Genomic DNA, 11,875 nt, shown 5'->3' on the forward strand with positions numbered 1-11,875 from the left:
AGCTCTTCAAAGCAGCTGGAGATAAGTTGGTTAGGAGCATGCACCAACTTATCTGTAAGATATGGTCGGAAGAAAGCATGCCCGATGAATGGAACCTCAGTATTGTTTGCCCGATCATGAAAAAAGGAGACCCTCTAAACTGCACCAACTAAAAAAAATAGTTTTAATCATTAAACATGTTAATCATGTTCATATATTTTTTAAATGCAATAAAATTAATACAAATATGTTTTTAAATTCCAGTATAACTCAACTCAACTCAACTCAATTAGTGACATAATAAACATACATTAAAGGCTTTTCTAGGCTCACTAAATTCATGAAGTAGCTTTTTTTTTTTTAAAAAATGTGATGATTTCCAAATCTACAATATCTTTTTCAATATTTCGCTTAAATCATCAGAAGAATAAGAAGTTTGAAACGGGAATAATTTTAAAAATATGAAATTTAATTTAACGGATGATTTTTTCCAATTAGAAAAACGAGCAAACAAAAAACAGTGCAAAATTTATATCGCTTAAATAGGCGGGTACAAATTCCAACGAACATTTTAGTTATGTAGGTCCCATTTTGTTCAAGGTTCGAGTTGTGCTGCCCCCAAACAACCAAAAATGGGATGTTTTATATTGGCTAATCATATCAATTTGTACATTACCATTTGTATATTTTAAAAATTCGTTTGATTTAACCGAATTCAACCCCTGAAGCAAAAAGCACCAACATTTTTGAATTCAAAACAAATTCCTTTATTATTAAAGTAAAGTAAATCATAAATAATTTTGAATACAAATTATCCTAGTCAGCAAAGAAAAAGTAAAATATACAATATATACAAAAAAGTTGTTTGCAAAAAAGATTATTTTCTAGATTGTACATAGAAATAAATCTAGGCTTCAATTTGACCAACTTTTACAAAAACTTTCGACGATAATGCGTGTTTTGACGTTATTTCTTTTCGGGCGTGTGTATGTATTCACAAAATTATATTTCATCAAGAAACTAAGGGTAACATCATCGCCTGGTCTTAGTCCTTCTTCAGGTGTTAAGTTCAATTTGATTGTTACTTTATTGGACTTTCTCCAAGTGGTGAATCTATAAAAAAAAATAAGAGAAACATAGAATAAGAATTTTCAGTTCGATTTTTTTGTTATTTACTTTGGTTCCTTCCGTTGAACTTTTATTCCAAGTCGATCATTCGCCGTTCCTCTTCCTTGGGTGGCAGTTTCATAATGGTTGTGGTCACATCGTACATCGTTGGGTTAGTTAGCTTGAGGATCAATTCAGTGGACGTGCCAGATTTCAGTGGCTTTTCACAACGCACAAGCAGAACGTCTGGCACATGGTAGTTAGCAAACAATTGCATGCGATACTTGATCGATCCTGGATGGTACTCCGGCTTGATGACATTGTGTTCGCATTGTCCACAACGCAGAGATCTCTTGATACACAAACACTTTCGCTGCGGATAGAGATTGTTCACGCTGAATTGTCGTGACTGTAAAGAAATTAATTTGTATTATATAAGGAAATCTCGAATCGAAGTTGACTTACCGTTTTTGATGTTGATTTTGTGTGTGAAAATCGATGAATTCAACTCGCCGACATTATCAGTAGCTGCCGATGGACTGATCTAAATGTGTTTGGGCTTTAGGGGATTCTTTTCGGGCCTGCCCATTTGCCTCCGAATGATTGCCACCGTTAAGCCAGTGCGATCCTTAAGAGCAAAATGATTGTATTCGTTTTAGATTTAATATTTTAATTCACTTATTATACAGTTAAGGTTAGAATTTGTGCGATTTTGGAGTCTTCCTTCGATTTTATTCATGTTGTTTCTTGCTTCTCTTGCAGAACTATCGACTGGTAGTACTCCTTACACCTAGAAGATTAAGAATAAGCGAGTTGACCACGATATGAATGTTTTGATTCGTACTTACACATCGTCGTTTTTTTTTAGCGGCTCGCATTTTATTTTTTGGCAGCTGATGAATATTCCGAGTTGCCAGTTGCTGCTGTTATTTCGTTTCAACACCAACACTCAGCTGCTGGGAGAAAGGCGTTAGCGGTCGACTATTGAATGGCAAAACTTCCACTTGCATCATTCACTTAATGGTGTTGTTGCTGATGGTTTTCTTGCATTGAATGCGTTTGACTATTGGTAGAGATGGTAACACCTCCGCCGTCAACGCCTGTGGCTGGTGGCAGATACACAATGGGTATCTGTGGTTATAAACTTTAATATTATTTTGTTAAGGGAAATATAATATACAAAAAACTTCCTGCAAATCAGTGGTTTGTGTGCTTGGTCTTCCAGACTTCTTAGGGAAATTGCTTCCTGCATGAGAGTATGTTATTGACACTATCCAAAATGAAAAGACAGACTATAAAATAAATCGATTATTGTTGCACCTCCTTCACTGCAATTTGAATTACTTTTTATTCAATGAAGTAAACTTGTATATACCCTCTTCATTATAAAGAATTTTGGTCTGAAAAATATCAAATTATATTAAAAATCAAAACAATTAACAAAAAATTGCTCTTCAAATCCGAAACCCAGGTCACAAAAATTCCATAAGTTTCATTTTAGCCCAATTCCCTATTTTGCTTTTTTTTTCTCCACTCACATGTATTCACCGATAGCGAATTTGAGAGAGTTTACCTCGAATTTGAGAGAGTTCACATCTTATAAAATTTGAGGAAGTTTCAGGTAGGACGGGTACCGGTCGGGACTCTAGATAATATATTTCCTCTATGATGACAATTCTGAAGTCCAGCTGTCCAAACATTTGTTGTAGTTCACTTTCGCCATCATTTCCATTAATTTTAAGTTTATCATTATTATTATTCAAATAAAAGATTTTATTTTCAATATGAAGAGTGTTGTTTTTAATTATCACCGAAGCATTTGGTTTATATTGTTTGATAATTGTACTATATTGTAACAAAATTCTTCGTTTTAACTGCATATGCTTAGTTAGATCTCGTTGGATGTAAACACCTGTGTTCTTCAGTCTAGCGGAGTTCTTAAGCATTTTTAATGCAGTTTCGTTGCAAACAGTGTTTAGTTTCATTTTTATTATGTTGTTGTTTCTGCTTAAACCCATAAAGGTTTTGGAATTCCTTGTATATCTGCTTTATCTAATAGCAACTGAGTAATGCAACTAACTTTTTCTTCCGGGTCAGTGCATTCAGATGGAAGGGAGAAAATAATATTTTTACCCTTAAGCTCATGAAAGGACCACTTTTGCAGACTGTATAACGGCGACAACGAACTGAATTCCGCAGTCAGGCAGGATGATCAATTCAACATAGACGACGAAAGCCAACCATCTCGTCCTCCCGACTTAGACGAAGTAAAGATTGCCATATCCAAGCTGCAGTCTAATAAAGCCTCTGGAGCGGATGGCTTAAATGCCGAGCTCTTCAAAGCAGCTGGAGATAAGTTGGTTAGGAGCATGCACCAACTTATCTGTAAGATATGGTCGGAAGAAAGCATGCCCGATGAATGGAACCTCAGTATTGTTTGCCCGATCATGAAAAAAGGAGACCCTCTAAACTGCACCAACTAAAAAAAATAGTTTTAATCATTAAACATGTTAATCATGTTCATATATTTTTTAAATGCAATAAAATTAATACAAATATGTTTTTAAATTCCAGTATAACTCAACTCAACTCAACTCAATTAGTGACATAATAAACATACATTAAAGGCTTTTCTAGGCTCACTAAATTCATGAAGTAGCTTTTTTTTTTTTAAAAATGTGATGATTTCCAAATCTACAATATCTTTTTCAATATTTCGCTTAAATCATCAGAAGAATAAGAAGTTTGAAACGGGAATAATTTTAAAAATATGAAATTTAATTTAACGGATGATTTTTTCCAATTAGAAAAACGAGCAAACAAAAAACAGTGCAAAATTTATATCGCTTAAATAGGCGGGTACAAATTCCAACGAACATTTTAGTTATGTAGGTCCCATTTTGTTCAAGGTTCGAGTTGTGCTGCCCCCAAACAACCAAAAATGGGATGTTTTATATTGGCTAATCATATCAATTTGTACATTACCATTTGTATATTTTAAAAATTCGTTTGATTTAACCGAATTCAACCCCTGAAGCAAAAAGCACCAACATTTTTGAATTCAAAACAAATTCCTTTATTATTAAAGTAAAGTAAATTACTTTAAATTATTGCTTTAAAATGCAAAGGACCTGATAGGTCCTTATCAGAGTGGTTTTAGTCCAGGAAAGTCCACAGTTGATCAAATATTCACATTACGGCAGATCCTGGAAAAAACCCAAATACACCAAATTGACACCCACCATATTTTCATCGATTTCAAGGCCGCATATGACAGCATCTACAGGCACGAGCTGTATAGAGCCATGTCTAGTTTTGGCATCCCTGCCAAACTCGTCCGTTTGTACAGGATGACCATGGAGAATTCACGTTAATCCATAAAGGTTGGAAACAACTTAACAGAACCTTTCGATGGTAAAAAAGGTTTTAGACAAGGTGATGCGCTGTCATGTGATTTTTTTAACATCGTGCTTGAAAGAATAGTGCAGAGCTCACACGTCAACACTAGAGGCACTATCTTTCAAAAGTCTGTCCAATTACTTGCATATGCTGATGACATTGACATAATCTGCAGAACTCAGTGTGATGTCAATGGGGCTTTAGTGAGTATTGAGGCAGAGGCGGCACAAATGGTTTTAACAATTAATGAGGGCAAAGCAAAGTACATGCTGTCGTCAAGAAAGGACATACAACACCGACGTCTTGGTCAGAACGTCACCATTGGAGTCCCAGACGTAACTTTGAGGTAGTCAAGGACTTCGTCTACCTAGGCTGTAAACGCAGAAAACAACACCAGCGCTGAGATCAAACGCAGAATAACTCTTGCTAACCGCTGTTTCTTTGGACTAAGAAAGCAATTGAGCGGCAAAGTCCTCTCTCGAGGGACCAAAGTGTTGATATATAAGACCCTTATTATCCGCGTCCTGCTATACGGTGCAGAAGCATGGACCATGACAAAAGTGGATGAAAGCACATTGAGTCGGTTCGAGAGAAAAGTTCTTTGTGTGATCTACGGTCCCGTATGCATCGAAGGAGAGTGGAGGAGAAGATGGAACGACGAGCTGTACGGGCTGTACAGCGACGTAGACTTAGCCAGAAAGTCCAACGACTAAAATTGCTGGGTCACGTAGAGCGCATGGAAACCAATGCTCAGGCTCAGAAAGTCTTCGAATCCGCACCCACAGGACAGCGCAGTAGAAGAAGACCGCGGATCAGGTGGTGCGTACAAGTGGAAGGTGACCTCACCCAATTTGGAGCGCGAAACTGGAGACATCATTCTAGCTAGGGACCGAGCTAGATGGAGATGTTTGTTGGGTGAGGCACTATTTTACACCTTGCGCCACCTTAAGTAAGTTAGTTATGCCAATTATAACTGATTTAAGTTTCACAAAATAACTACCTACATAAAAAAAGTGGTTAAACCTTTAGAAAGATCGGTCGCTAGTAATAGACTGCTTATCAGTTCATATTTCCATTGAATAATTACAAATAGAAGAGGACAGCGGTAAAGGTGTACTCGAGAACTTGCTTGAATTTTTGTAAATTTTGTTGATTAATTCATGTACAGATTAACGTTTACATCATTTGAATTATTACAATTATATGAAAGCAAAACGACTTAAGTTCTTAGTAAATCTACGTTTTATGAGTTTTTAATCTCCCGTGGCATGATGGTTACTGCGTTGGACTTTAGTCGATCTTTGACTTCCAAAGCGATAGCAAGTGTTTACAAGTGATTAATAGTTAATTTTAAATTAAAAAGTGCATTTGTAGGGTTTTCCTTTTAAGAAGGCAGTAAGCCACATTTTCAACAACTAATCGGTAGCCAAGTGGAGGTGGCGTCCGAACCGTGGATAGGCGACTCCTGTACAATCGGGACGTCATGGCACAAGGTGGAGCAGAGCTCCTTCGGTTCAGTAGGGCTGTGTCCGAACGGGACCAAACTGATAGGGTGAAGCAGGAGAACCAGTTCTGGTGGCTTCAATCGGCACATGATAACGGGTAGTCGGGATGGGGTTTAAGCCTTGGCCGGCTTACATACTTGTTTTATAGTTTTAGGGTTTAGTTTTAAGTAGAATAGGCATGGTGGCACAAAAAAAATACAAAAAAAAATTAAAAAATAAAAAAAAAAACAAAAAAAAAAAAATTAAAAAAAAAAAAAAATACATGGAATATAAAAAAAAGAACAAAAAACAAATAAAAAAAACATACAAAAAAAGACAGTAAAATATAAAAACAAAAAACGTTAGATTTGCTGCTGTGGTTGTTCTAGTTTTAAGTAGTTTATAGGTAGAATAGGTAGTTTAAGTTAGTTTTTAAGTTTTATTTAAGAACCTTATTTTAAGTAGTTTGTAAGTAAAAATAAATAAAAAAGGTTATTGATATTAGTTTTTTCAAAATTTTCTAATAAAAACAAAACAAATAAAATTTAAATTGAAGTAAAATAGATCTTAAGGCCGAAATTCATCAGTAATTAGTGTTATAGTTTAGCTTAGAGTGTCCGTATGGGACCATTAAGTTAGTTGTAAGTTATGGATAATTAGGCTAGTTTTATGAATTTTTGTCTAGCTTTAAGATAGGTTTAAGATTGAATTAAATAAAAATGAATTTGAAAAAAAAAAAAAGTGGCGTCCGAACACAACTCCAAGGGTCGTGGGTTCGAATCCCGGGCGGAGCGCACAAAAAATATTGAAGCTTTTTTCACAATCGTGAAATCGTAGATTATATTGATTGGGAAAAAAGCAAATGGAGAGGGAGAGGAAAGCAGGGGTATCGAAAGATACCTCTGCCAATACATCAGGTGATGTTACTGTGGTGCAAGCAGCGGTACAAAAAATCACCGAAACACAATCGGATTATTCAACTGACCAGTGGGCAATAGTTAAGAGAAAAAGGTAATCTTGGAGGTAAACGTAGACTTAGCCAGAAAGTCCAACGACTAAAATTGCTGGGTCACGTAGAGCGCATGGAAACCAATGCTCAGGCTCAGAAAGTCTTCGAATCCACACCCAGCGCAGTAGAAGAAGACCGCGGATCAGGTGGTGCGTACAAGTGGAAGGTGACCTCACCCAATTTGGAGCGCGAAACTGGAGACATCATTCTAGCTAGGGACCGAGCTAGATGGAGATGTTTGTTGGGTGAGGCACTATTTTACACCTTGCGCCACCTTAAGTAAGTTAGTTATGCCAATTATAACTGATTTAAGTTTCACAAAATAACTACCTACATAAAAAAAGTGGTTAAACCTTTAGAAAGATCGGTCGCTAGTAATAGACTGCTTATCAGTTCATATTTCCATTGAATAATTACAAATAGAAGAGGACAGCGGTAAAGGTGTACTCGAGAACTTGCTTGAATTTTTGTAAATTTTGTTGATTAATTCATGTACAGATTAACGTTTACATCATTTGAATTATTACAATTATATGAAAGCAAAACGACTTAAGTTCTTAGTAAATCTACGTTTTATGAGTTTTTAATCTCCCGTGGCATGATGGTTACTGCGTTGGACTTTAGTCGATCTTTGACTTCCAAAGCGATAGCAAGTGTTTACAAGTGATTAATAGTTAATTTTAAATTAAAAAGTGCATTTGTAGGGTTTTCCTTTTAAGAAGGCAGTAAGCCACATTTTCAACAACTAATCGGTAGCCAAGTGGAGGTGGCGTCCGAACCGTGGATAGGCGACTCCTGTACAATCGGGACGTCATGGCACAAGGTGGAGCAGAGCTCCTTCGGTTCAGTAGGGCTGTGTCCGAACGGGACCAAACTGATAGGGTGAAGCAGGAGAACCAGTTCTGGTGGCTTCAATCGGCACATGATAACGGGTAGTCGGGATGGGGTTTAAGCCTTGGCCGGCTTACATACTTGTTTTATAGTTTTAGGGTTTAGTTTTAAGTAGAATAGGCATGGTGGCACAAAAAAAATACAAAAAAAAATTAAAAAATAAAAAAAAAAACAAAAAAAAAAAAATTAAAAAAAAAAAAAAAATACATGGAATATAAAAAAAAGAACAAAAAACAAATAAAAAAAACATACAAAAAAAGACAGTAAAATATAAAAACAAAAAACGTTAGATTTGCTGCTGTGGTTGTTCTAGTTTTAAGTAGTTTATAGGTAGAATAGGTAGTTTAAGTTAGTTTTTAAGTTTTATTTAAGAACCTTATTTTAAGTAGTTTGTAAGTAAAAATAAATAAAAAAGGTTATTGATATTAGTTTTTTCAAAATTTTCTAATAAAAACAAAACAAATAAAATTTAAATTGAAGTAAAATAGATCTTAAGGCCGAAATTCATCAGTAATTAGTGTTATAGTTTAGCTTAGAGTGTCCGTATGGGACCATTAAGTTAGTTGTAAGTTATGGATAATTAGGCTAGTTTTATGAATTTTTGTCTAGCTTTAAGATAGGTTTAAGATTGAATTAAATAAAAATGAATTTGAAAAAAAAAAAAAGTGGCGTCCGAACACAACTCCAAGGGTCGTGGGTTCGAATCCCGGGCGGAGCGCACAAAAAATATTGAAGCTTTTTTCACAATCGTGAAATCGTAGATTATATTGATTGGGAAAAAAGCAAATGGAGAGGGAGAGGAAAGCAGGGGTATCGAAAGATACCTCTGCCAATACATCAGGTGATGTTACTGTGGTGCAAGCAGCGGTACAAAAAATCACCGAAACACAATCGGATTATTCAACTGACCAGTGGGCAATAGTTAAGAGAAAAAGGTAATCTTGGAGGTTTTTTGTATGAAATTTTATACTCACAGTTTAAGGCATCTGCTTGCCGAATTTATAATTGAATATAAGAATGAAACAACAACAACTTGTGTGTGAACCTATGAACTTGGTGGTAGCACACACAAGTTGTTGTTGTTTCATTCTTATATTCAATTGAAAAAGGTAATCTCCCAATTTGGTAAAACGTACTAATCCAGCCAAGCGGAACGCAAATAAAAAAAATGGAAGAAAAAACGAAGAGTGACGACTCTGGGAGCCAGGATTACGTCTCAGAGGGTGGAGAAGGGCAGTTTAGGTCTCCGAAATATAGGAACAAGATCCTATCGTAGCTAGAACCGTCAACAAATAAATCGATGGAGGTGGAGGTGGACCAAATCCTCCAAGAAGAAAAGCAACTGATGGAGGCACTGCAAACTAAACAGGCCGCCATCAGTAAATTTGAAGACAGCAACAACAACCACGGCAGCAAAAACAACCACAACCCAAGCCCGCTCCCAAAAACACAGGAGTGGAGCAAAATAAAAAAAAGCCAGCAGCAGTGACAGGCCCAATTGCTGAGGGCCCATCGACTTCGGCTAAGGCCAAACAGCAGCAACAACAACAACAGCAGCAGCAGACACGGCAGCAGCAAAAACAGCAGCAACAGCAGCAGCAACACCAGAAACAACCACAGCTGAAGAAGGAGAAGGTGCCACCAATTAGGACCTATCAAGTTGACCTGCAGGACTTGAAACAGGTATGTAAGTCGGCCACTAAGGGACATTTTTTACTAAATATTTTGAACGAAAAAGAAAAGCGGTATTCGAATACAAGCTAGTGAAAGAGTTACTAAAGGAGGCCACAGTTGAGTTCTTCAGCTACACGTCAAATGTGAGAAATTTAAGACGGTCCTTCTGAAGGGCATAAGTTCCTGCAAGGAACCAGAGGAGCTCTTAGCTGAGCTCCGCTAAAAAGCCACTGACGATCTCGATTTTATCGGGGTCAAGCCTTTCACTACGGTGAAGTCCAGACGAGGGGGTTATAGGCTGCCAATGTTCCTCGTAACATTATCGCCCCAAAGCAGTTTTGATAGTGTGAAGAGAATCACATCTCTCGACAATCATTCTGTACGCTGGGAGACATTAAAAAGACACGACGACATTCTACAATGTACGAAGTACCAGAGGTTTGGCCATGCCAATGCCAACTGCAATATGCAGTTGCGCTGTGTCAGGTGCGGAGAAACCCACATCGAAGGCGAATGCAAGCTGGGGAATGAGCGGGTTGAGGATTTGACCTTGCTCAAGTGTGTCGTTTGTGGAAACCAAGGGCACCCGGCTAACTATAGGGGTTGCCCTAAGGTCCAACAAATGAAGCAGAAACAGGCCAGCCAAAAAGCCGAAAAAAGTCGAACAGTTCCAATACAAAAATTCGTGGATCCCAAATTTTCCTACGCCCAAATGGTGTCAGGGAATGGGAACACGAGACAGGCTCCACCAACGGTTGCCCCAAAGGCCCCTGTGCCTTAGGCACCAGAGGTGCAGCCTGACATTGTAGCCTTGTTGTTGAGCATTCAAGGTCAACTAACAGGACTGCAAAGTCAGATAAACGAGCAAGGCAAAAGGGTAGATCATCTCTACTCTTTGTTGCCTGGCCTGGCGCAATTTAGATCATAATGGGCGCGCTGCCGGAGACGCGCCTTAAAGTCCTAGCTGTGAATGTAAATTCACTGATTAGGATTGAACGAAGAGCCAATATGTTCCAATTGTTGAAAGACTACAGTCCCGATATGTTTATGGCTAGCGAAACTAAGCTAAACCATAAACACAAATTGACTCATAAAAATAACAATATCGTAAGAAAAGACCGACTCCACTGAAGGGGGCGGTGTCGTTCTCTTTATACGAAAAGGCATTAATTATAAAGTCATATACAACAATGAATTGCGAAAGCTCAAGACGCTAGAAGTTTGCGTTGTATGCATCTCTCTCTCTCAAGGGAAGCGGATGTATATAATTACTTGTTTAATCTTTGGATTAAAACAAATAGGTTTATGTTTAGGAAAAATAAGTTTATTTTTATTTCTTTTTTAGATTTTAAGTAGTTTTTATTTAGTTATAAGTTTTAACACAAATATAATAATTAACTTAAGTTTAATTTACAATTAGGTAGAATTAGATTGATCTTCACTGCGCGCAAGTTGAATCAGAAGTAATTGAAGTAAGCGAAAGGAAAAGGAAATTATAAGATAAGCCAAGCTAAGGTGATGAGCTGAATAAAAGCTCTGACTAATCCTCAGGCGTCACTTGGTTGCTAGGCAGATAATTATCATTATTGGTAGTTCTCCAGGTCCATTTTCTTAGAAAAAGGAATGGAGAACACCTGAAGAAAATGACAGTGGACTCACTTCGGTATTTGGCGTGCAAAAATTCAAGTGAGATGAAAGAACTAATTTTAGGTGTACTATGGGGAATGTGGAGCACATTTTTATGTAACACCTCCCCCACCAAATTGTTTTTGGTCCCAAAAAACACATTTTTCCTTAAATATAATTTTATAGTAATAATATTTTCACTTTTGATTCATCTTACTCGATACTTTTAATCTAAATCGTTATTTTACAAAATTTATTTGGTCAAAAAAAGCTGGACCTATTTAACAAATAAACAGAATATTTATAATTTTACAATACAAAATATAAAATTTTACTATTCACACATTAATTTCATTAAAATCAAACAAGAAAAATAGGTTTTTTTTTCATAAATTTAATTATGTGCTTAATTTAATTTTAAGTAATGAATGCTTAATTTTGACATAAATTAATCCAATTTATGATTTTGGTTTCATGTTTCGTATATTTTTTTACAATACTTTTATCAATTTCTGCATTTTATTTTATTAACATTTTATTTTGAATATTTTAAGGTAAATTGATTATTATTTTAAAGAAGTACAATACAAATAGTTTTTGAATGTTTTTTTTTTATCCTTTTATTAATTTTGTGATAATCCTGGTCAGAGTATTTTTTAAACTATTTATTAATCTTTACTGATCCGAAAAATAATCTTGCTGAATA

The 11,875-nt window shown here is 36.3% G+C and overlaps 1 long non-coding RNA gene and 1 pseudogene across 1 annotated transcript; one reads left to right on the forward strand and one right to left on the reverse strand.

Annotated features, from left to right (window-relative positions):
• The window catches only part of LOC129950557 (tyrosine--tRNA ligase, mitochondrial-like), a 103,008-nt pseudogene that overhangs the window by 8,900 nt on the left and 82,233 nt on the right, over nt 1-11,875 (forward strand).
• Nucleotides 838-1,796, reverse strand: LOC129951778 (uncharacterized). Its single transcript, XR_008782228.1, has 3 exons — nt 1,552-1,796; nt 1,156-1,495; nt 838-1,092 (listed from the first exon to the last, which is right to left on the reverse strand). It is a non-coding gene; the product is annotated as an uncharacterized LOC129951778 (long non-coding RNA).

The sequence above is a fragment of the Eupeodes corollae genome, chromosome 3 (assembly GCF_945859685.1).
Source record: "Eupeodes corollae chromosome 3, idEupCoro1.1, whole genome shotgun sequence".
In the NCBI taxonomy this organism is placed as follows: domain Eukaryota; kingdom Metazoa; phylum Arthropoda; class Insecta; order Diptera; family Syrphidae; genus Eupeodes; species Eupeodes corollae.